General features: G+C 44.0%; 1 protein-coding gene across 4 annotated transcripts in view; it reads left to right on the forward strand.

Moving 5' to 3' along the window:
• Positions 1-23,492: 23,492 nt before the first annotated feature.
• The window catches only part of LOC135542060 (polyhomeotic-like protein 2), a 48,446-nt gene continuing 44,809 nt past the window's right edge, over positions 23,493-27,129 (forward strand). For all 4 annotated transcript variants that reach the window (XM_064968682.1, XM_064968683.1, XM_064968684.1 and 1 more), the window contains exon 1: positions 23,493-23,643. The gene's annotated coding sequence lies outside the window, so the exon portion shown is untranslated. The remainder of the gene's footprint in view (positions 23,644-27,129) is intronic.

Raw genomic sequence — 27,129 nt, forward strand, 5'->3', positions numbered from 1 at the left:
AGCTCGTCTGGTAGGCTCGTGTCACTGGGCAGCTCACGGCTGTGTTTCCCTTTGTAGTCTGTAATAGTTTGCAAGCCCTGCCACATAAGACGAGCGTCGGAGCCGGTGTAGTATGATTCAATCTTAGCTCTGTATTGACGCTTTGCCTGTTTGATGCTTCATCGCAGGGCATAGCAGGATTTCTTATAATCTTCTGGGTTAGAGTCCCGCACCTTGAAAGCGGCAGCTCTACCCTTTAGCTTAGTGCGAATGTTGCCTGTTATCCATGGCTTCTGATTGGGGTATGTACGTATAGTCACTGTGGTGACAAGGTCCTCAATGCACTTATTGATAAAGCCAGTGACTGATGTGGTGTACTCCTCAATGCCATCAGAAGAATCCCGGAACATATTCCAGTCTGTGATAGCAAAACAGTCCTGTAGTTTAGTATCTGCTTCATCTGATCACTTTTTTATAGACCGAGTCACTGGTGCGTCCTGCTTTAATTTTTTCTTGTAAGCAGGAATCAGGAGGGTAGAGTTGTGGTCAGATTTACCAAATGGAGGGCGAGGGAGAGCTTTGTATGCGTCTCTGTATGTGGAGTACAGGTGATCTAGAATTTGTTTCCCTCTGGTTGCACATTTAACATGTTAATAGAAATTTGGTAGAACTGATTTAAGTTTCCCTGCATTAAAGTCTCCGGCCACTAGGAGCGCCGCCTCTGGGTGAGTGGTTTCCTGTTTGCTTATTTCCTTATACAGCTGACTGAGTGAGGTCTTAGTGCCGGCATCTGTCTGTGGTGGTAAATAAACAGCCACGAAAAGTATAGCTGAAAACTCTAGGCAAGTACTGTGGCCTGCAATTTATCACAATATGCTCCACCTCAGGCTAGCAAATTCTAGAGACTTCCTTAGATTTTGTGCACCAGCTGTTGTTTACAAATATGCATAGACCCCCCCCCGCTGAATATTCATGTCGTCATTCAGCCATGATTCCGTGAAACATATTTATTACAGAATAACTACTATAAAAGCTGTACACATATTTGTTATGTTGTACTAAATAATAAAAAACACTACAGTAGTACTAACTAAAATAATGAAGGCTAGTAAGAGCATAAAACACACCACTCCAATATAATGTAAAGTTTCTCCTAGTCTAACATTCAAAACCTTATTTTTTTTATTTTTCCTTTATTTAACTAGGCAAGTCAGTTAAGAACAAATTCTTAATTTCAATAAGAAGGAACAGTGGGTTAACTGCCTGTTCTGGGGCAGAATGACAGATTTGTACCTTGTCAGCTCAAGGATATGAACTTGCAAACTTTCGGTTACTAGTCCAACGCTCTAAACACTAGGCTACCCTGCCACCCCAAATGATCTATTATGATTATGATCTAACCATAATCATTACTAAAGACAACATTCCTGTGAAGCAGGTTTAGACTGACACATATACTCTACCTGGAACCCAAAATGGTTCTACCTGGAACCAAAAAGCGTTCTCCTATGGGGACAACCGCAGAACCCTTTTGGAAACCTTTTTCTAAGAGTGTAGAGGTGTGGCAGATTTGACTTGTGAATTATGCATGCATCAACTGTGCAGGTGTGTTCCACTCTTTTCACACCATTTTGATACAAAGTGATTTTCATAGCAGTTTAGGAGAGCATTTTCGCTAACCCTAACCCTTTTCCTAACCTTAACCTCAGTCTCCTAACCTGCTACATTAATTATCCTAAACTGCTGGGTAAGTTCTCCTAACCTGCTACAATTATTCCTGGTGTGTGATGATTGACAGTGAACTTTATTTGAATTATTTGGCATGGTGTTCTCTCTGATTAGATTGATGCTTTATGTAACACCTTAAAAAGTTCTCAAATTGGTCCTGTAAAATGGGACAGTTTTTTTCCTCTGGGGTCCAAGTATCATTGGAAATGGATCTACCTGAAAAGATTTTGGCATTTTTTAGGGAACATGTTTGTGCTCATTCTAAATGCCAAAGTCTTGGCTGTATTCAATGGTGTGAATCATGCTATTCAACTACACAATGGATTCTACTCATGGGGTAAGACATAGAAAGGTTTATCTCAGATAGATGTGTCTATTAATGTCGTGTGTGTTGTAAATGACAAAAGCTGTAGGGTCGTTCCGCCAATTCGGTGTCTTTTTTGAGATGTGTAACTTGGTGAATTTAAAAAAAATAATTTCACCTAATTTTAACATTCTGCCAAATAAAGTAACAGGGTTGACCATAACAGGGTTGAAGATTTCATCTTAAATCATCCTGTAACGGATGTCGTCTAGAGATAGAGAGGAGGACCAAGGTGCAGCGTGGTAAGTGTCCATAATTTAATGAAGCAAAAATGAACACTGAACAAAAACAATAAACAACAAACGAACAGCCCGTAAGGTGAATGACAAAACACTAAACAGGAAAAAAAACACCCACGAAACATAGGTTGAAAAGGCTACCTATGTATGATTCTCAATCAGAGACAACTAACGACACCTGCCTCTGATTGAGAACAATTTTGGGGTTAAATGGCTTAAAATCTTCCTCGAAGTCACAGAGGGTGCCCGGAGGAACATGTCAAAATGCTGAATTCATATACTGTAATGAATATAATAATATATATATAATTCAAATATTTATTCATATAAAAATCTGTTTAATTGAATTCTCCATGTGGTCTATATTAACGACACTTCATTGAATATAACAGGCTTTTAAAATACAATATTGGTGCACAAATGTCTACTTAAAATATCAAAGGGTTGCAAAAGGCACTCATTTCATGGAACGGCCCAGTCGTAGCTGGGTCGGTGTAGTTTTGCAACAGTAATCTGAATTCATGCCAGCTTCCTCACCACAGTAATAGGAGGGGAAACCATTGCCAGCCTTCAGTGACAATACAAATGGCAATTTTCTCTTGATAAGCAGCTTAGCAACCTTAGGACTTGTCTGAAAATGTGAGAGTGACCAATGTTATTCTCCTGACTGATGTGTAGACTATAAAGAGTGGTGCAAATTTTCACTTTACAGAAACGTACATTATTTTTCTGCTTCTCTCTTAAAGACCTGAAGAACTTTCTGAACTTGATGCCAGTCAGGCTGTATGAATAAGCCCAAAGAGTTTGTTGGACCACTCTCATTCCGGGCACTTGGCCACTTGGTCCCTTTTTTCCAACAGCGGTTATTGAGTTTGAGCTGGTGTGGACCAGAGAGGACCAGTAGAGTTTGGTAATTAACTGACTTGTGTGAGCATGGTATGAGGACCAATCCCCTCAGGATTTACCCACGGTCATCCTCTCACTCCACTCTCTTCCCCCTTCTCCCTTTCCTATCACTCTCTCAGCTGCTCTCTGCCCATTAAGCTGGGGCTGCCACTATGTCCAGTGGTCCCTGCCATGGGGCATGTATGTGGCCGGCAGGCTGGAGGCCAGAGAGCGCCATTAGCTCTTCCTCCCAAAGTGCTGACACACTCCTTTCTCTGCTGGGCCTCTGGTCTCTCTGCCCTTAGTGCCACAGGGCCCCTAAGCCCACTGTGATTAAGGTGCCTGACCCATGTGGAAGGGGAAGGGATTTGGGGAGCTCTAAATGTGTTTAATCCCACAGTAATTAAACAGTAAGAAAAAGTAGGGTCATTCAGAAATATGGGGGTTTATTTTAAATGTATAACGTTCACATTCCCTTTTCCATTGTTAGAAATAGCCTCCTACTTATCTTTCTATAGTAGGGTGTGGTTGATTACATTCTTTCCCTCCATTCTGTATGTGTTGATCACTGTTTCTTGATATCGATGCAGTTAGTAAGAATACTTTATCAGTGCCTTGAAACAATGGCACTTTGCAGGGTCCCTTTAATAACATATTTATATAAAAAGCAATGGTGTCAGTTTAATGTATGTGGTCAGCACTTAAGTTTGCAGGTTTCCATGGGACTCGCTGTATACAAACCCATTAAAAAAGAGGAATACCCTGGATACTGAGAGCAGCTAGTCTTTCTTGCCATAGTTCCAATTGCAATCATTTCACTACTGGCAATCACCTCAAAAAGTATACAAACATCTGTAGTAGAGGGTTTATACCATGAACCATTAACTCTTAATTGATATATTGAACATTATTTCTGGTTAGGAATGGACAAATATTTACGTATATCAGCCCACAATGAAGAATGTTAATTAGAATTTAGAAACAAATACCAGTCAGAATGGCCTGGGACTGGTCTATGAAAACTTTTTACATTCACACAAGTGTCCACTCATATATGGATTTGGTTGGACACATTCTTTGCTTATCCAAACAAATACCTGTAATTCTGACTTGAAGTTGTTAAGGTTTTCTTCCTGGGAAGGAGAGGAGGACCAAAATGCAGCGTGGTTATGGTTGAACATCTTTAATAAAGATGATAACATGAACAATATACATAATAAGAAACCGTGGGGGGGAGAAGAAAAAAAAAAGAAAAAAAAACCGAAACAGTCCTAACTGGTGAAAAACACAGAGACAGGAAACTATCATCCACGAAATCCCAAAGAATATGGCTGCCTAAATATGGTTCCCAATCAGAGACAACGATAAACACCTGCCTCTGATTGAGAACCACTCTAGGCAACCATAGACGTACCTAGAATACGACACTGAACACAACTCCATCAATCTACAAAACCCCTAGACAAGACAAACACATAATCACCCATGTCACACTGGCCTAACCACAATAATAAAGAACACACAAAATACTAAGGCCAGGGCGTGACAGAAGTGGAGTCCGAGAGCCCTAGAATTGAGAATAATTCGAGATTGTGAACTCTTTCTGAACACAGTAATAGTGTGCTATGAGAGGATTAACCTGTGAAGAAGAAAGAAGAAGAAAAGTCAGCTCATTATAAGCTCAGACACACATCACAGCTATTCAGATGCATGCCTCTGAAATCCCTTTCCCTCATTCATTATGTCCAATTAGGAAAACGTCACACGGCAGTTCCTCCTGGAACAGTGCAAAATAGAAAAACATACTGTCAACCACGATTAGAGGCGAGCCCCCTGTTTTCAAAAGTCATTGAAGCATCATTGAGCCTTGTTGGCCAAGCCAACACAGGGAAGGTTCTGGCTGCAGTGACCAGAGTTAGGATAGGTTCCTCTTCAAAGGGCTCAGTCAGGGAAAGCGAGCCAGGCTATCACACACTGAGTCCCTTTGTCTACATGGAGGATGATGATGCATTATTAAAGCATTACAAGTGTGAGGCAGCGTGCACCTGCCAGTACACTCAGCATCTAGCTGGTTTGGGCTCACAGGCACTTGAGGTTGAGCTGTCAGAGGCTGGGTCTCCGTGCTGTTGCTCTCATTTCTCTACTTCTCTCAGATGTGCAAATTACCTCCTACGTCCATTCTCATTTTTTCTCTGAGTCATGCAGTAGTGTAAACCTGGGCAGCCTCTGTCTCACTCTCTCTAAACCTGTCAACCCACAGAGGTTTAAATCTAACCCTCGCTGACATAATATGGCTACAGAAGTGGTGCAGATTGGGGGTTGGAAAGGAATGCTAATTTGTACAGTGCCTTGCAGAAGTATTCATCCCACTTGGCATTTTTCCTATTTTTTGGGGGTTTTTTTTAAACGGAAAGTGGTGTGTGCATATGTATTCACCCCCTTCGCTATGAAGCACCTAAATAAGATCTGGTGCAACCAATTACCCTCAGAAGTCACATAATTAATTAAATAAAGTCCACCTGTGTGCAATCTAAGTGTCACATGATCTGTCACATGATCTCGGTATACATACACCTGTTCTGTAAGGCCCCAGAGTCTGCAACACCACCAAGCAAGTGGCACCATGAAGACCAAGGAGCGCTCCAAACTGGTCAGGGACAAAGTTGTGGAGAAGTACAGTTCAGGGTTGGATGATAAAAAAATATCAGAAACTTTGAACATCCCACAGAGCACCATTAAATCCATTATTAAAAAATGGAAAGAATACGTCACCACAACAAACCTGCCAAGAGAGGGCCGCCCACCAAAACTCACAGACCAGACAATGAGGGCATTAATCAGAGAGGCAACATAGAGACCAAAGATACAGCTGTGGAGCTTTGCAGCTCCTTCAGGGTTAACGGCTTTCTTCTGTTGTTGTGGTGGGTGATTCTGTAACGGCTTTCTTCTGTTGAAGGAGGAGCGGACCAAAATGCAGCGTGGTACTTTTGAGACATATTTATTGAAGAGCGAAAAAACACGAACAATACAAAAACAACAAACGGAAACGTGAAAACCTAAACAGTCCTATCTGGTGAAGACACAGAGACAGGAACAATCACCCACGAAAACAAATAAACCCACAAATAAACCCATGTCACAACCTGGCCTGACCCAATAAATGAAGATAAACATAATAAATATAGACCAGGGCGTGACAGAACCCCCTGTCCCGGACTCCCGGACGCACATCAAAACAATAGGGAGGGTCCGGGTAGGCGTCTGTCCATGGTGGCGGCTCCGGCTCCGGCGCGGGACGTGGAACCCACTCTATAAATGTCTTAGTCCCACCTCCTCGCGTCCTAGGATAGTCCACCTTCGCCGCCGACCATGGCCTAGTAGTCCTCACCCAGAACCCCACTGGACTGAGGGGCAGCTCGGGACTGAGGGGCAGCTCGGGACTGAGGGGCAGCTCGGGGCAGAGGCAGCTCGGGACTGAGGGGCAGCTCGGGACTGAGGGGAAGCTCGGGACTGAGAGGAAGCTCAGCACTGAGAGGAAGCTCGAGACTGAGAGGAAGCTCAACCAGGTATTTGGATCCGGCAGATACTGGCTGGTTGACGGTTCTGGCAGATCCTGGCTGACTGGCAGATCTGGAAGAGTCTGGTTGACTGGCAGATCTGGAAGAGTCTGGCTGACTGGCAGATCTGGAAGAGTCTGGCTGACTGGCAGTTCTGGAAGAGTCTGGCTGACTGACGAATCTGACTGCTCCATGCTGACTGGCGGCTCTGGCTGCTCCATGTAGACTGACAGCTCTGGCTGCTCCATGCAGACTGGCAGCTCCTTGCAGACTGACAGATCCTTGCAGACTGACAGCTCCCTGCAGACTGACAGCTCCTTGTAGACTGGCAGCTCCTTGCAGACTGGCAGCTCCATGCAGACTGGCAGCTCTGGCTGCTCCATGCAGACTGACAGCTCCGGCTGTTCCATGAAGACTGACAGCTCTGGCTGCTCCATGTAGACTGACAGCTCTGGCTGCTCCATGTAGACTGACAGCTCTGGCTGCTCCATGTAGACTGACAGCTCCTTGCAGACTGACAGCTCCTTGCAGACTGACAGCTCTTTGTAGACTGACAGCTCCTTGTAGACTTGCAGCTCCTTGCAGACTGGCAGCTCCTTGCAGACTGACAGATCCTTGCAGACTGACAGCTCCTTGCAGACTGACAGCTCCTTGTAGACTGACAGCTCCTTGCAGACTGGCAGCTCCTTGCAGACTGGCATCTCTGGCTGCTCCATGCAGACTGACAGCTCCGGCTGTTCCATGAAGACTGACAGCTCTGGCAGCTCCATGTAGACTGACAGCTCTGGCTGCTCCATGTAGACTGACAGCTCTGGCTGCTCCATGCAGACTGACAGCTCGGGCTGCGCTAAACAGACGGGAGACTCCGGAAGCGCAGGAGAGGAGGAAGGCTATGGCTGCGCTAAACAGGCGGGAGGCTCCGGCAGCGCAGGAGAGGTGAGGCGCACTGTAGGCCTGATGCGTGGTGCTGGCACTGGTGGTACTGGGCCGAGGACACGCACAGGAAGCCTGGTGCGGGGAGCTGCCACCGGAGGACTGGTGTGTGGAGGTGGCACTGGATAGACCGGACCGTGCAGGCGCACTGGAGCTCTTGAGCACCGAGCCTGCCCAACTTTACCTGGCTCGATGCCCACTCTAGCCCGGCCGATATGAGGAGCTGGTATGTACCGCACCGGGCTATGCACCCCGCACTGGAGACACCGTGCGCTCCACAGCATAGCACGGTGCCTGCCCGGTCTCTTTAGCCCCCCGGTAAGCACAGGAAGTTTGCGCAGGTCTCCTACCTGGCGTAGCCATACTCCCTGTGAGGCCCCCCCCCCCAAGAAATTTTTGGGGCTGACTCTCGGGCTTCCAACCGCGTCGCCGTGCTACCTCTTCATACCATCGCCTCTCCGCTTTCACCGCCTCCAGTTCTTCCTTGGGACGGCGATATTCTCCAGGCTGAACCCAGAGTCCTTTACCGTCCAGTTCGTCCTCCCATGTCCATACCTTCTCTCGCTGCACCTTGGGACGGCTACACTCCCCTGGTTTAGCCCAGGGTCCTCTCCCGTCGAGGATTTCCTCCCAAGTCCAGAACGTTTTGTCAACCTGCTCCTGCTGCGGCTGTTGCCTGTTACCATGCCGCTTGGTCCTGTTGTGGTGGGTGATTCTGTAACGGCTTTCTTCTGTTGAAGGAGGAGCGGACCAAAATGCAGCGTGGTACTTTTGAGACATATTTATTGAAGAACGAAAAAACACGAACAATACAAAAACAACAAACGGAAACGTGAAACCCTAAACAGTCCTATCTGGTGAAGACACAGAGACAGGAACAATCACCCACGAAAACACTCAAAGAATATGGCTACCTAAATATGGTTCCCAATCAGAGACAACGATAATCACCTGATTCTGATTGAGAACCGCCTCAGGCAGCCATATACTATGCTATACACCCCACACAACCCCAAGACGAAACACACCACAAAAGAACCCATGTCACACCCTGGCCTGACCCAATAAATGAAGATAAACATAATAAATATAGACCAGGGCGTGACAACAGCGGAGATTGGAGTATCTGTCCATAGGGCCACTTTAAGCCATACACTACACAGAGCTGGGCTTTACAGAAGAGTGGCCAGAAAAAAAAACATTGCTTAAAGAAGAAAAATATGCAAACATGTTTGGTGTTCACCAAAAGGCATGTGGGAGTCTCCCCAAACATATGGAAGAAGGTACTCTGGTCAGACTACAATTGAGCTTTTTGGCCATCAAAGGAAAATGCTATGTCTGGCGCAAACCCAACACCTCTCATCACCCCGAGAACAGCATCTTTTTTTAATCTGCAGGCACTGGGAAACTGGTTGGAATTGAAGGAATGATGGATGGTGCTAAATACTGGGAAATTCTTGAGGGAAACCTGTTTCAGTCTTCCAGAGATTTGATACTGGGACGGAGGTTCACCTTCCAGCAGGACAATGACCCTAAGCATACTGCTAAAGCAACACTAGTCAAAGCCCAGACCTCAATCCAATTGAGAATCTGTGGTATGACTTAAAGATTGCTGTACACCAGCGGAACCCATCCAACTTGAAGCAGCTGGAGCAGTTTTGGGGGGTGAATAGTTACGCAGGCCCAAGTTTTCAGTTTTTATGTCTAATTTCTTGTTTATTTCACAAAAAGATTTTGCATCTTCAAAGTGGTAGGCATGTTGTGTAAATCAAACGATAAAACCTCCCCAAAAATTATTTTAATTCCAGATTGTGAGACAATAAAATAGGAAAAATGCCACGGGAGGTGAATACTTTCGGAAGCTACTGTATCCTATTTTGCCCAAACTGTGTCTTCCAACACATGTTAGGTAGACAGAGTGGGGTTTGAAATTATTGACACCTTTGTTAAAGATAAGCAAAAACGTCTGTATAAATTATTCAAATACTGAGCTATATTGCATGGAACATTTATTTGGGAAATGATATTTTATACTAATACTATTATTCAGAAAAATATTTTTTTTAACAATATTTTTGTTGTTGTTATTGCCTTGGATTGAATTAGGACATATCATGATCAATAAATGTCTCAAGTTTTTTTAAATATATATTTTTGGGCTACAATTTGCATCACTTCTGTAGAATCACCAATATACAGCACTTAGTGGGAATAGACGCAGACATTAAAATGACACTCTAAGCCTGGATCAAGATTGGTGTGGGATAATGTAAGAAATGCCATGTTAACTTTTTTCTTTGGGAAGTGCCTCAGGTTTCTTGTAAACTCTAGAGCAGTTTCGGAAACAGGTGGCCAACAAAATAATTTAGGAAATATGTTCCCAAGTATACCCACAAATAAAATAAGAGATATGTGATCGGGATCCACAGATGACGCAATCTCTATTGCACATCATACTGCCTTCATCCACCTGGACAAAACAAATACCTACAGAATGTACGAATGCTGTTCATTGACTACAGCTCAGCATTCAACACCATAGTCCCCTCCAAAGCTCCTCACCAAGCTCAGGACCCTGGCACTGAACTTCTCCCTCTGCAACTGGATCCTGGACTTACTGGTGGGCCACCTGCAGGCAGTGAGGGTATAGGAAACAACACTTAGTCCCCTCCTGTTCACCCACGACTGCGTGGTCGCGCACGACTCCAAAACCATCATCAAGTTTGCGGATGACACAACGTTGGTAGGATTGATCACCAATGATGATGAGGCAGCCTATAGGGAGGTGGTCAGACCTGGCAGTGTGGTGCCAGGACAACAACCTCTCCCTCAATGTCAGCAAGACAAAGGAGCAGATTGTGGACTACAGCATATGGAGGGGAAAGCATGCCCCCATCCACATCGATAGGCTATAGTGGAGCGGGCTGAGAAGTTCAAGTTGCTTGGTGTCAACATCGCTAAGGAATTAACATGGTCCACACACACCGACACAGTTGTGAAGAGGGCACAGCACTGTTTCATCCCTCAGGAGGCTGAAAAATGTTGACATGGGCCGTCAGATCGTCAAAACGTTCTACAGCTCCACGATTGAGAGCATCTTGACTGACGGCATCACTGCTTGGTATGACAAGTGTAAGGCACCTGACCGCAAGGCACTACAGAGGGTGGTGAGTACGGCCCAGTACATCACTGGACCGAGCTCCCTGCCATCCAGGACCTCGAAACCAGGCTGCATCAAAGGAAGGCCCTAACATTTTTCAAAGACTCCAGCCACCCAAGCCATATACTGTTCTCTCTGCTATTGCATGGCAAGAGGTACCAGTGCACCAAGTCTGGAATCAACAGGACCCTGAAGAGCTTCTACTCCCAAGCCATAAGACTGCTAAACAAAACTGCTAAATAGATCATCAAATGGCTACCCGGACTACCTGCACTGACCATTTGTTTTCACTAACTCTCCTGCACAGACTCTATGCACACACACCAGACTATGCACACACACCGGACTATACCCACACATTCAAACATACTTACACTGACACCCTAACAAACACACACAACATGCACACTGACGCCACACATACTCACACACATGTTCACACTCACCACATACTGTATGCTGCTGCTACTGTCGCTTATCTATCCTGTTGCCTAGTCACTCAGCCTGATCTCATAGACTAGATGTTACATAATACATGTAATTAGTATGGTTACATAAGACAGAAGGTTAAGGCGAACACAAAAGTAGGGTGGATGGATTGGTGTATGATGTAAATGTCTAGCAACCCAAAGGTTGTGTGTTTGAATCTCATCACGGACTACTTTGGCTAATTAGCAACTTTGCAACTATTTACTACTTTTTAGCTACTTTGCAACTACTTAATATGTTAGCTAATCCTAACCGTAACCCTTTAACCTAACTCCTAATCCTAGCCTTAACCCCGAGCCTAGCTAATGTTAACCACCTAGCCAACATTAGCATTTTCCACCTGAGCTCAGCAACCAAAACAAAGAAAGTCCCTTTTTCAGGACCCTGTCTTTCAAAGATTATTCGTAAAAATCTAAATAACTTCACAGATCTTCATTGTAAAGGGTTTAAATACTGTTTCCCATGCTTGTTTAATGAATCATAAACAATGAATGAACATGCACCTGTGGGACGGTCGTTATGACACTAACAGCTTACAGACAGTAGGCAATTAAGGTCACAATTATGACAATTTAGGAGACTGAAGAGGCCTTTCTACTGACTGAAAAACACCAAAAGAAAGACATTCCTTAATAGGATGTCGGTGGGCGGAGCTGGGAGGGTCGTTAGCGAAATGGGATACACCTGGGCCCAGGTGTGTTCCGGATTTAAAATACACCTTTTCCCCATTCATTGAGGAGACTCTCCATGCAAAAACACTGTTGGATTTTGGTTGTGGCATTTTTGTGGCTTGCTTTGGCATCTTGCAACACTCCTCATTATCACATCTATACACGCAACCACTCACTGATACTACTGATTACTGACTACACACACCATTGTTTATTTGTATATAGGTTAAAGGTTACCTCAGTTAATAAATATATCTTTGTTATTCCTTATCTCCACGTCCCTTTTTGTTACGGGCTTCAAGCCGATTCGTGACACATATGAAATGTAACATGGAGTGTCCTGGCTTTACATTTACTATGTTATGTCTACTCCTGAGTCTAGGTTGCAGCAGTCACTTTGCCCCTACCTCAATTAGCATACTTCGTACCCTTGCACATCGACTCAGTACTTGTACTCCCTGTATAGCCATGTATAGCCATGTTATTTTTTCTCGTTGTTATTTCTTATTCAATGTGTATTTACTCTCCCATGACAACAGTGTTTTTATCCCATGATATCCCATGACAACAGGATGCAGGACAGGGAGAGTACTGTAAACATTTATATCAAGCTAGCTAGTGAAATGTCAATGAATGTTTCATGTGTTTTGACCTGTCCCCAAATTAATATAGTTCAGAGTTCGTTTTGATATTTCAACCTACGTGTCTTGGATCACGTCTGGTGTGGATGTACAAAATCAACATGTGGACGTCTAGACAGCATGTACCCGTGCTCTAGAGTCTGCGCGGAATGGGCCAAACCACCACATCAAAGCCAACAGTTACAGCTCTGTCGTAGCGTTCAGCCTGGGCGGTTCCTGTTCACTCGCCTCAGGTGAACTCATTGTTTGCATTCACAACACTCCCATTCCACTGAACCAGACGGAGCAGTGCTGCACATTATTATCATTTGTATTTGAGGATGAACATTGAGTATTTGTCCCTAATGGGCACTGTAAATTTGACAGCACAAATCCTTTTTATTTGTATTGGATGTCGAGGGATTGTGTTAATGAATGTGTGCACTATGTAAGGTCATTCAAGCACACCTCAAATGAGGCAGACACCCCATCTCCTAATCTGTTCTTTGCAAAACTAGTGGGGCTTACAGCTCATGTTCAGGCCAGGGCTGAGGCTCAGACAAGGCCCAGAGTAGGACCCTGCAGATATGCCTGGAGAGTGAAATGTTCTCACTATTTATGTGGCTGTCGAAAGGCCTAAAAGGCAGCTACTACTAGAGGATAGACAGGATATACATTTTGGGAACAATTACTTATTTTACTATTGTTAATTGATGTTCTATAGTATGAAATGTACGGGACAGCACCACATCTGACAGCAAAGTGCTCTTTTACACACCAACTAGAATGTTGTTCTTTTCAAACCATTCCCATGAGAACACAGTGAAAACTTTTGAAGCTTTGTACTAAATATACAAATATCCTTCCTCACAACACAGCCAAACTCCCTAAAAATACAAACATTCAGGAGGACACATTGAAGAAGTATGCAACAATGAAGAACAAACTGAGGATTTCTAGCACAAACACGGAAACTTAGGTCCGAGTGGCAACTCCAAAGCCACTCCCAAGCCCTTTCATTCAGGAACATTCAAAAAGGCATAACGAGGCGGGTAGAGTCACTTTGAAGCATAAATAAATCATTTGAGGATAAACCAGAAAGACCATCTATTCAGGAAACAACCACAAATACTGTAGAGTGTGTTACTTTAGGAATTCTCATTGTTAAAGATAACAATTAGCCATGTCCTTCCTACCATCTATTTTTAAACCCCTTGGAGGAAATCCAGACTGAATAACACTGAGATGACTGCCTCACCCAGCAGAGAGGAACGTTTTTAGTCCTGATTTTTGTCAATATAGCATTTAGTCACAGTTGAATATATAGTGTTTATGTTTTTCAGCTGGCCAAGGAAGCATGCAAAGCTGTTTGATTCTTATTATTGCATCTTTGCTCACACAAAGCCACAAAGCCACACACACATGACATGGTCTTTTATCCTTCGTTGCTTTCCTTCCTTTTTTTGCTTTCTAAAGGGTCATTCTTATTTTGATCTTTTGAATGTCTTTTGCAAAACAGCAACATTGTATTTGTTGGATTCATAAAGTAGTACCATAGTTAAAACGAGTCCAGTTTTTACTTGGTTTAAGTGGACTCCAGTGCGAGTTTCATGGATGACACTATATGGATGTTGACCTTACAGTATGTTGACTTTTTTTTCAGTAACGCATTCTTGCAGTGAATCTATCAGTCAATGAAAGATTCATTTTGAGAATTATAACTCACTGGGCCCAACAAGCCATGCCCTCTATGTCAGTATGACCAAGATGAAATCTGTGGTCAGAAGCTGTTTGTGACATATTGGCTCCACCTTGTGGACCAACACACAAGTCCCAGGTCCTTAACCAAAGTATGAACAGCAACAGACAGACATTTTTTTATCTGATCAAACCAAAGACATGTTGCTCAAATTAACATTAACAGTTTTTCTTCCTATTAAAAGTAACCAATTTTCATGTAACTTTTGCCATACAGGAATAATAGTCACATCTGGATACATTATTTAATAGACGGTAACCTCTGAGTTCTTCTGGACTGGGGATGACTGTAGTACAATAAAGTAGTATAGCGTAGTGTAATAGTCTAGTGAAGTAGTATCTGTTTGTCCTTTGGTAACCTCTGACTGTCCCCCCACTGTCCATCCCCTAACATTGGCATTTCAAACACTTTGCGACCTGCCAGAAGACCTCACACTTAGCTGACTAAACTCAACTCCACGGTGAAGGAAGTTTCTGATGAACTCCACCAACAACTTTGAGTAGAAACCAGGCTTTGTGGAATTCAGGTCCGACTACATCGATTCGACCAAGGTCAATACTTAAAAATATATATATGTATATGAAACACCTACCTCTTACCTATGTTTGTCCTCTGTAGTTGCATGCCTATCTTTGTTTGCTGAAATCAATACTTTTTCAATCACCAACTCTTTGCTCATTTCTGTTTCTCGAAAATGGCAACTCAGTGAGAATGTGCATGTGCCTAGGTCTCCAAATGCTCCTTGTCCAATCAAATCACACAATCTAAGCCTACGTCATCTGAGATTCAGTTGGCACATGCACATTCTGCAGATTTGCCATTTTTGGGAGTATTTGAAGAATGAACCATGTGTGAATTGATATAGTCAGACCTGAGTTCATTGGTGTGGTTCAGCAGAAACATTGTTCACCATGGAGTTGAGTTTAGTCCGATAACTCACACCCAGTTTTCACAAAGTGTCAGGACCCGGTTACGAACCTGGGTCTCCGGAGTGAGAAACAGTCACTTAACCAACTGAGCCACGAATAGTCATCAAAACCCAGAAGATGAGGCAGACACAGCAGTACTTAAGATGGTGTATTTAATAAAGTAAAAAGGAGAAGTCCTTAAATACAAAAATGGCAAATCCAAAAGGTGGTAGGAATAGCACAAAAAAGCCTCAAGAGATACTCAAAAACAAAAACAGAATTCCACAAGAGCATCCACTGGAAACGACAAGAATACACAGAACACTAGGGCTGGGTGCTAACATACAAACACAGAGCACAGAACTGAGGGAAACAAAGGGTTTAAATACAATCAGGGAAAACGAGGCACAGGTGCAATTAATAATGGGGAACAAGGGAAAAAACATAAGGTCAAAAAGCACAATGGGGGCATCTACTGACCAAAACCCGGAACAACCCTGGCCAAATCCTGACAGAATCCCCCCCCTAGGAACGGCTCTGTTCCACCAGCTCTCTCAGGGTGGAGGGCCCTGAAGGAATGAGGTCAGGGTCCAGGATGTCTTTCGCAGGAACCCAGGAGCGCTCCTCAGGACCGTAGCCTTCCCAGTCCACCAGATACTGCCAGGACCGCTGCACCCGGCGGGAATCCAGTATCCGATGGACGGTATAAGCCGGCTGGCCTCCAATGACACGAGGCGGAGGGGGAGGTCTGTCTGCCGGGACAAGGGGAGAAAAACAACAGGTTTTAACAATGAAATGTGAAATGTGGGATTAATCTAAGGGATCTGGGTAAGTGAGCGATAAGATACTGGGTTAACTCTCCTGGCAACCTTGAAGGGACCGATGTATTTTTGGGACATGCGAGACTCCACCCGTAGAGGTAAGTCTCTTGTGGAAGACTCTCTGGCCACTAGGCCCGGGACGGCCGTCTGTTGGCTTGTTGTTGGTACCTCTGTATAAGATTAAGACGGGTCTTCTTCCACTTAAGACAGCGTCTGACGAACTTCAAGGCTGAAGGCACTCTGACTTCTGCCTACTGGTGGGAACAATGGAGGAGCATAGCCAAACTGACACTCGTGCGGGGACATACCAGTGGAGGAGGAGCGCAAGGTGTTGTGCGCGTATTCGGCCCAAACAATAAAGGATGACCATGTGGACGGGTTGTCACGAGTCATACATCGGAGGGTGGTTTCCAGCTCTTGATTCATCCTCTCTGTTTGGCCGTTGGACTCCGGATGGTACCCTGAAGATAGACTGGCAGAAGCCCCCATAAGTTGGCAGAAGGCCTTCCAAAACCTTGAGGCGAACTGGGGACCTCTGTCAGAAACCACATCTTGAGGAATGCCGAAGACTCGGAACACATGATTAATTACCAACTCAGCCGTTTCCTTGGCAGAAGGTAATAGTCAGAGGGACGAAGCCGCCTTTGAAAACCTGTCAATTATGACTAGGATAGTAGTATTGCCTCCAGTAATAAAGTCCAATGAGATATGGGACCAGGGTCTGTGGGAACAGGTAAAGGGTGAAGGAGTCCTTATTTGCCCTGTACTACGCTGGGATACCTACGCCCGGATGACAGGTGAGGCGAGAGGAGTGCCCCACAGAAGGACCTGCCATGGGGGATGGAGGAAGTCCAGTAATAAATGAAGGAGTCCTTGAGGGCGGAGGTGAGAAGATTTGCCATCTTAACCCTAGGGGCACACACGTGGACAGGCATTGACAGATGGCACAGCTTCTTTTCCCCCACAAAACCTTGCATTGCCACCCTTGGTTAAAGCTGAGAGATGGAAGTTCTTGTATGAGGCGAGAGGAGTGCCCCCCACAGAAGGACCTGAGTCCTCACTGCCTTGGGGACAAACAACCGATTGGCAGGACCTCTTTTCGGGTCCGGTTCGCTAGCTTGAGCACGTCTCACGGTATCCTCAACTTGCCACGAGATCGGAGCCACAATCAGCAGGAAGGACAGGCATGTTCGACCCGGGCCGATAGGTGAGGATAAACTGGAATCGATTGAAGAAAAGAGACCATCTAGCTTGGCTTCGCCTGCTGGATATTCCAGATTTTTGTGGTCCGTAAGCACTTGAAACGGGTGAGAAACCCCTCGAGCCAGTGTCTCCATTCCTTCAATGCCATCTTAACCGCTAGGAGTTCACGATCCCCACATCGTAGTTCCTCTCAGTCGGGGTAAGCCGGTGTGAGAAGAACGGATGAAGCTTCTTGTCTTCACCCCTCTGAGACAGGACAGCTCCAACACCAACCTCTGATGAGTCTACCTCCACCACAAATGGTTCATCCGCTGGAAGGCAGTCTCAGCTTCTTTTCCCCCACAAAAATTGCCACCCTTGGTTAAAGCTTGCCATACCAAACAGATGGCTGTATGCTTAGTGTGTTCTTGAAGGGAGCTCGAAAAGATGAGGATGTCATCCAAGTAAACGAACACAAATCTTATGCTGGGGCGTTGGGCAGGCCGAAGGGCATACAGTGGGCTGTGGCCATAAGGGGTAGCGGGTAACGGTTACGGACGGTTATGGCATTGAGTCCCCGGTAGTCGATGCAATCCTTGTCCCTCGTTCGGGTGGAGATAGGGAAAAGATCCGACCCCTGGGGGCAAGTGCCCGGAAACAGGTCGATGGGGCAATCGTAAGGTCTATGGGGTGGTAGCATGGTGGCCCTCTGTTTGCTAAACACCAGTTTGAGGTCATTGACTCGGGAGTCTCAGCTTCCTATCAACACAAATGTAGGACTGTACTTCCATCCAATGTAGTTCATGGGTTCACTTAGAGGTTCCTTCGCCCAGACACCATCCATGAAGTTACCTGCGGCTCCAGAGTCTACCAAGGCCAGGTGAAGCTTGTGGTTGTCCCAGGAGAGGGTAACTGGAATGAGCAGACGGGAGTTGGATGGATGGGAGGAGGTTATGTTTCCCGTTACAGTTCCCCCGGTCTGTACGGGACAGAGCGTTTCCCTGGAGCCCGGGACACGTGGCAGAAATATTGTTTGAAGGTGAAGCTTGTGGTTGTCCCAGGAGAGGGTAACTGGAATGAATGAGCGTCGCTCCCTCATCCGGCGGTCTCTCTCAGCCTGGGAGATGCGTCCAATCTGCATGGGTTCCGATGGAGCCAGCGAGGATAAAGGTGGGGACTCGGAGCTGGGACTGATAGGGGCTAGAGGTCTACGGTTGAGTTCTCTCTCTCAGACGCTGGTCAATGCGTGAGGCCAACTTGATCAGGGACTCGAGATTGTCCGGTGGTTCCCGAGTGGAGTTCATCTTGGATAGTGTCGGAAAGGCCTTTCAGAAAGCACACCGTGAGCGCCTCGTTGTTCCAGCCACTTGCTGCTGCCACCGTGCGGAACTGGATGGCATAGTCCGTCACGCTGCGCCAACCTTGGTGAAGAGTCAGGAGCCGTTTGGCTGAGTCAGAACCACTGCTTGGGCCTTGAAACACTCGTTTGAATTCCTCAGCAAAGGCAGAGTAGCTGGCACAGCAGGAACTATGGGCATCCCACACAGCAGTAGCCCAGGCCAGGGCTTTTTCCGACAGCAGGGTGATGATATAAGCGATCTTAGACCGGTCGGTGGGAAACGAAGGGTTGTAGCTCAAAGGAGAGAGAACATTGGGTGAGAAACCCTTTACAAGCACTTGGATCACCTGAGAACCGTTGGGGAGGTGGAAGACGAGGTTCAGCCAGGGGGTTAACTGCCATAACGTGAATCTGAGGTACTGGGACGGGAACTGTTGCCGGGGTAAGACGATCAGATATTTGCTTAATGGAAGTCAGCATCTCCGACAGAAGATGAGAATGTCTAGCCATTAAGGCCTCTTGCTGAACCAGGGCGGCGTGGCGTTGGACAGTCTCCTGGTGGTGGGACAGCATGGCAAAAAGGTCCTGGGAACTGGCTGCCTCTGGGTTCAATTTTGGCTCTGTGTTTCTGTCAGGACCCGGTTACGAACCTGGGTCTCCGGAGTGAGAAACAGTCACTTAACCAACTGAGCCACGAATAGTCAGCAGAACCCAGAAGATGAGGCAGACACAGCAGTACTTAAGACGGTGTATTTAATAAAGTAAAAAAGTCCTACAATACAAAAATGGCAAATCCAAAAGGTGGTAGGTATAGCACAAAAAGCCTCAAAAGATACTCAAAAATAAAAACAGAAATCCACAAGAGCATCCACTGGAAACGACAAGAATACACAGAACACTAGGGCTGGGTGCTAACATACAAACACAGAGCACAGAACTGAGGGAAACAAAGGGTTTAAATACAATCAGGGAAAACGAGGCACAGGTGCAATTAATAATGGGGAACAAGGGAAAAAACATAAGGTCAAAAAGCACAATGGGGGCATCTACTGACCAAAACCCGGAACAACCCTGGCCAAATCCTGACAACAAAGCCTCCCAGCCAACACAGTGCCACCTCTAGCTAAGCTGTCTTTACAGCCAAAGCCCAAAGGGCCATCTTTTACAGGCACAATGATTGCTTGTTTGTCATGTACTGTGTAGTGGTAGTCCTCAGCTGCCATGCAACTTCAAACCTTAGTGTCGTGAAATAATATAATGTTGTGATGTTACTCAGACTGTTGTTCATTTTCTTGATAGAATACAGAGCCCTGTCATGTCATCATTACTTATTGTCATCATCAAAATTACATTCACCATCATCCAGTTTGGTAGCTAACAACATTGCATTAACATGTTGTTACATATAATTTAGTAATTGCGTTGTAATAGCATAGTGATAGCAGTTTTGATACATTCATGGAATAAGATATTAAGTTTATAGGTCTATTTCTATAAGGACTAACTTGTAAATGCTGTATATTTACAGGCTCTATGACCTGGCCATGTAGCTGGACATTCAGTAGCAACCTTGACCCTCCATGCCAGACAAGATTACTGTCTGCAACACATTACCAGGTGAGAGCAGGAGCTTACTCTGGGGTAACCTGCAGAGCCAAAATAGATATGCTATGAGGAAAGCACTACCCTCTGTGATATGTGAGACATTTTAGTTTGATGGGTGATGCACAGTTACCAACAGACATGTCAAACTGACTGGCACGGTCAGAGTGGAATTCTGACTAGCAGAGCTCACAGTGAGTTCAGGCCAAATGTTTTTACCCGCCCATATCAACTTCTGTTACAGTTGTAACCTATACTAACCAGTCAAATATGTCTGGTATGTACTATACATACAGGGCATTATTTCTGCTTTCATACCAAACAATTATCTTATTACAGGAATGCTATCCTTGACCCTCATCATTGACTCTCTCCTATCAACACAGTGTAGGACTGTACTTTGTTTCCGGATTCTTACACTACCACAGAAATATTGTTTAATGAATTTCTCCAACTTTTCTTTTGTCACGCTGATCTCTTTGACACTCATTCAATAAAACATGCATCACTCATGCGTCACCCTTTAGCTACTGCGCTATAATACAAGGGACTGCAAAATCGAAGTTGAAAGATATTCACTTTAAAGTAACAAGTTCCATTAAACTAACAAGTTCCTAAAAGTCTATCTCCCCTATATTGGAATATAAGTAGCCTACATTGACAAAAGTATAAATGGCCTACCATTGCACATTGAAATAAGGAGGCTCTTACCTCAGTAACATATGGCCCCTTCATCAAGGCTGTTTTCTCGGTGGAGATGATCTGCATCTGTTTAACCCCATTGATAACAGTCATCCTCAAGTCTCTGTTACCATAACAATAAATACAACAGAAAGACCATCTGTTATAGGAGAATACAGAAACAGACTTCTGAATCTATGATCCTGGTGGGAAAAGAGAGACAAAGAAAGGAAAAAGAAAGTTAACGAATGTCAGTCAGTCCCAGCCTTCCACAGATGACTCACTTATCTACAAGTCTCTCTTTCTCTCCTCTGTTCTCATCACCTGACGCACTAATGCTATGAAGCTGTTAGCTTTTCAGGGAGACCGCCAGCCCATCATGGGGTTTCAGCCATTTTCACTATATACAAGGCCATTCAGTGAACATGTGGCAGTAAGTATCTCAGGTCTATTAATTGAAATAACAACTAGGCCACCTCTCAAATCTGTGAGAGCAGACTGAAGATAGTGTGCCTCAGAGATGGCATTTTAAGACTTCATAGCTTAGGCACACTATCTTCAGCCATTTTTATCACATTTTGTTTGTATTATGCTGATTTTTATTTCAGCTTTTGGTTGGTTATGTGTTCCATGTAGATTTAATGTAATCATTGTAGAGATAGGGTACCACATCCTGATTAATGCAGCTTATTTTTCCACCAGCAGGTGGCTGTATTATTTTGATTACAGAGAAGTGTGATACTTGCTGCAGCTCATTCCATATGCAATGAGTCCATTCTCTACGAACTCCTCACATCTGGTCAACAACAGTACCACAACACAGAATCTGTTTATTTATAAATGTTTTATTATTATAACATGTTATTCCAACTCTTCTACTCACAACAGTATATATAAATACATCCATGTCGGCTTAGTTTCAGATCTAGGACGACATATATACTCCTATATAGCAGTTGTTGTTCAGGGTTAACTGCCTCGCTCAAGGGCAGAACAGCAGATTTCTTTCACCTTGCCGGCTCAGGGTTTTGATCCAGAGACCTTTCGGTTACTGGCCCAACGCTCTTAACTGCTAGGCTACATGCCACTGAGGGAGCCATCATTAATATTTCATTATGATTCTCATGAATAATACACACTCCATTATTGTTCATGATATGGTGTAAACATGAGTTTTGAGACTCACTCTAGACAGCCAGAATGGTGTATTGAACACACCTCATCATGGTTCATTTGAGATACTGTATTCTATTGCATTATCCTGCTGCCTGACTCTTCAGCTCATAATAACAGGTCTTTTGGGACTAACTAAGTTACTGGAATGTCCCGTCTATGAAGGTTCTGGGAGCTGGGTATCAAGGGGCTATGAAAGAGCAGATAATTAACTCATGGTCCAACCAAATAAGTCATATTCTGATAAATTATTCAGCATTTGCAAGCCAATGAATACACTTCATCCTCGTGTTACAGGAAACACAATAGGGTCTCCCTGAAACATTAGCAATTCATCTAGTCTATGTCCATATTATTATCATAGGTCAACATTTTGCCTCAGCCCCATGATTCAAAGTTGGTGGATAAGGCTTTGATGTATTTTTAAGAAAGGTAGAAAATTACATCTTTAGAACATTTTAGATTTTTAAGAAATAGCCTGTCTGTCCCTTGGAGATGTAACACACAAGCACAATGATCATGTACAATACTTGCTGTTCTGAAGCTGACTGTAATACATGTTACTTTTAGCAGTAGCTTGCATGAGGGAGGGTGATGAATAGAAAATTAGATTCAGAAATGTTGTTTGGGTTAATGAGAGAAAAATGATGGAGAATCTGGCAACAGTTCAAGCTCACTGAGGCTTTAAATAGGTGTTTGATGGTACACAGCCCCCTGGGGTCAAGGATAAGGTTCTGTGCCACACATGCCCCATAATGAGGTTTCCCAAAATAAATGACATTTTATGGCACCATATGGACCATTACATCTGTGACCAATCAACATTGCCCCGGAGCCACAGAGCCTAGTGCATTTTCATGCACTGTATTTATGATAGACCTGACATTTGAATACATTTGCATGCATTGCAGCCCCTACCCTCTGACATATAACATGGGGTTGCAACCCTTCCCCCACCCCTGAATTCTACCTTGGACTAGTATTGCCATAATTTAGTGGAAGACAATAACAGTTCGCATGTAATTGTGGTTTTATATGATAATTTTGAAAATACCAATTTTGACTTATTTGTTCAGAATTGATGCTGACCTCATTAGATGAGATATTTAACAATGCAACATTCTTTTCTTTTTTGCTCTCCCTTTCTTTTTGATCATACGTTATTTGCAAACACTGCGCTGTCTACATTTAAAGGCATGAGCCAATAAAAACCGGACAAGGGTTAAATCCCTATGTGTTGCTATGGAGACCATGACAGGTTCCGTAGTACCGATTTGACAGGCGCATGGAAGGGTACCGGAGGGACCTAGACTGAAAGGGAAGGGGGAGTGCCAAAGAGGTACACGTTCTGTCCATTGGGTGAATACATGTCACATGTTGTATTTCGGAACGCTAATGCATAGGTTTTTTTCCTCACACCCCTGTTCCTCCACTCTCGCTGGTTTATTCCAAGTGTATCGTATTCAACAATATCCAATAATGGTGTAGCTAGAATAGCAGGAAAGAAGCACGAGAGTATTTCCAAGCAGGGAAGTACAAGGCCTTTGTGGAAGGTATGGCAACAACATTTTATTTCGTTATGAAAGGCCGTTCTTGGCCTCGGTCTTCTAGTTGTACTTCTGCGGTCAATGACCGTGTTAGTCTGAGCATGTGCATGCTAGTCGTGAGGGACCTTTTTTGAGCTGACAGCAACCTTCCGTGTCTGACTGACAGAGCTGTCTGGCTAGCTACTAGCTAGACAAGAGGAACTTCAGTGCATGCGTGCAATAAACAGGAACACACATGAGTTAGAAGGCCTACACGGAACTATTTTGTGGATTCGATTTTAAAAATGAATTGTTTTTTAAAAACAGATGCAAGGATCAGTTAGCTGGTGTTCAGCTCTTGCATGCTCATTTGCATGGGCTGCACACCTACGAACACAGCGCTTCCCTCCCTGGACATTTTTGGATGGGTCGGTGCCTTTTGAGACCGTGTCCCTTGAGTCACAAGGTCGTGAGGGGGAAGGGTTGGTTATTTAGACAAGTTCAGCATGTCTGAACTAGAGGCCTTAACGGGTCCAAAACGTTGGACCTGGGGCTTTCCCATCTGTACTCCATAGGCATAAATGTATATTTTTTTTAAATATAGAGACCCATTCCTGAACAGACCCAAGGACAACCAGACCTGGTCAGAGCCGTTTCGATCCAAGTGAGGGAAGCAGCAGAAAAGTCCATTTTGAAGATGGTTTATTTACTGGAGTTGTGGTTTATTTACTGGAGTTGTTAAAGCATGAGGTAGAGCAAGGTGGCGCTCTTAGCAGGGGCTGTGCGTAGGCTACTGTGAGTGTGAGCAAGTGACACTGGGAGGAGAGAGGGAGCGAAGGTAACAAACCAAGCCAACTTGCTCCATAGTAGACTAATAGCTGCCTTAGCTAGGTTATGTGTCATCCAATATGATTAACATTAATACTGGCCTTGCCTGCATGAAACCGGGAGAAGCGAGTTAAGCTAGCTAGCTAGGCTAATTGAGGCTGCATGCGCATTCTCATCCTACAGTTACAAACCACATCTCCATTCAGAATATAAAGTAGCAGCCTACCTGTTGGCTCTTGGTCATTGTAGCCTATCCTTCTTTAATTAACTGATTAGATATCTTCTAACCTTTGCCCCACGCGGAGGCTCTATGACTGTAGCCTATTGCTGCTTTGGTAACTTATGATTGACCAACAACAAGCAGCAGCATAAATTATACTTTATACTAAATTATACTTTCTTGCAGAAGTCATGTTCGGATCTGTATTGGTACTTCCGGACAAGTCAGTTAAAATTACACATTCCCGTGACCGGTGACAATCAGATCTGACCCGTGACATTATTTCAAATTCTGGATTCAGACCCATATGGGTCCTGGATCGGGTCTTGAGTGTTTGGGTACAGGTGGATCCGTGTAGACCTCTAGTCTGAATGTTCATTGTCCTAACAGGCTAGTTATAGTGTCCTTGGCTCTTTCAGTAACCCAAATGAAACCAACAAGATAGGCTACATGACTACCCCACAACTCCGTTCAATATGTATGTTTGTGTATGTGCATATTACATACTGTGCCCTCAGAAAGCATTCATACCCCTTGACTTATTCCACTTTTTTTTTTACAGCCTGAAATCAAAATGGACTAAATATATTTTCTCACCCATTAACACACTATATTTGCATGTTATTTTTTAAATGTTTTATTCTTAAAGCTCTGTCAAGTTGCTTGTGATCATTGCTAGATTTGAAGTCAAACCTGTAACTAGTAACTCAGGGAAATTAAATGTCTTGGTAAGCAATTCCAGTGTATATTTGGCCTTGTGTTTTAAGTAATTGTCCTGCAGAAAGGTGAATTTTTTTTTTTTTCCCCAATGTCTGTTGGAAAGCAGACTGAAACATTTTTCCCTCTAGGATTTTGCCTGTGCGTAGCTCTATTCTGTTTATTTTTATCATAAATAACTCCATAGTCCTTGCCAAGCATACCCATAACATGATGCAGCCACTGCTATGCTTGAAAATATGAAGTGGGACTCATTGATGTGTTTGATTTTCCCCGAACATAATACTTTGTATTCAGGACCTAATGTTAATTTCTTTATTTTCATTTAGTGCCATATTGCAAACAGGGTGCATGTTTTAGTTTTTTCTGTACAGGCTTCCTTTTCACTTTGTCATTTAGGTTAGTATTGTGGAGTGGGGTACAGAGATGAGGTAACCGTGAGAAAATTATATTTAGCACTACTATTGCACACAGTCCATGCAATTTGTGACTTGTTAATCCAATTTTTACTCCTGAACTTATTTAGGCTTGCCATAACAAAGGGGTTGAATACTTATTGCCTCAAGACATTTCAGCTTTTCATTTTTTATTCATTTGTAACCATTTTGAAAAACATAATTCCACTTTGACGTTATGGGTTATTGTGTGTATGCCAGTGACAAAATATTGAATTCATTTCAAATTCAGGCTGTAGCACAACAAAATTTGGACAAAGGTGTAAATACTTTCTGAAGGCACTATACCAATAGTCACTATGTTAGCTGTGAAACTGGAGAAAAGTATGCTCTATTACAGTGAAGCGCCTAGAATTTCCTCTAGGCTTTTGAGGTTAATTGTACTGGGACTCTCTTTTATTGCTCAGTATGACTGAAAATTATTATGGATAGAGTATCTCCCCTTGGACCCCAGGCCACAGTGCTCTGGGAGAATCATTCGGAGTAGTGTGTTCAAATAGTGTGTTCTCAATTTACAGTCATACCCATCCTAGTGTGCGTTAGTGGCAGGTTGGCATTTATTGAGATGACTCATACTGGAAGCAGCTCTGCAGTGGTCACTAGCTGGCACAGCCATAAAGTCTAAATCAGATTTGAACCTTATCCCTAACCTTAACCTAACGCCTAACCTTAAATTTAGACCAAAAAGCACATTTTTGTTTCTATTCGTTTTTACGATATAACCAATTTAGCATTTGCAGCTTGCTCATCTAGTGGAAACTGCTCAGTTCTGCCTCAAGGGCAAGACTCATGACAAAAAAACTTCTGTGTGTGTGATTCTCAACACTCATATTACCCAACCTAATCAGCTGTTCAGGTTTCAGAATATATGACCACAGCATGCTATTTGCCAAGGCACTGATTCAATATCATTCAAGGCTTCTGAAAGACTTTTGAAAGATGAAAATCTATGCTATTGGAATAAAGTAGCATTATTTTATGGTTTAGATCCTAATCTGTAAATAAGCAGGAGGGGGCACTGACCTTATCCCTTGGCTTGCCCCTGTCCCACCATAATGCCTCATCAAATATTTGTATTTATTTACCTCTATATGGAGAGCTAATCCTTTCCCCACAGAGATCATCATTTTGGGGCGGCAGGTAGCCTAGTGGTTGGGGCAGTAACTGAAAGGTTGCTGGATCGAATCCCAGAGCTGACAAGGTGAAAATCAGTCGTTCTGCTCCTGAACAAGGCTGTTAACCCATTGTTCCCCAGTAGGCCGTCATTGTAAATAAGAATTTGTTCTTAACTGA

Source organism: Oncorhynchus masou, chromosome 6 (genome assembly GCF_036934945.1).
Source record: "Oncorhynchus masou masou isolate Uvic2021 chromosome 6, UVic_Omas_1.1, whole genome shotgun sequence".
NCBI lineage: Eukaryota > Metazoa > Chordata > Actinopteri > Salmoniformes > Salmonidae > Oncorhynchus > Oncorhynchus masou.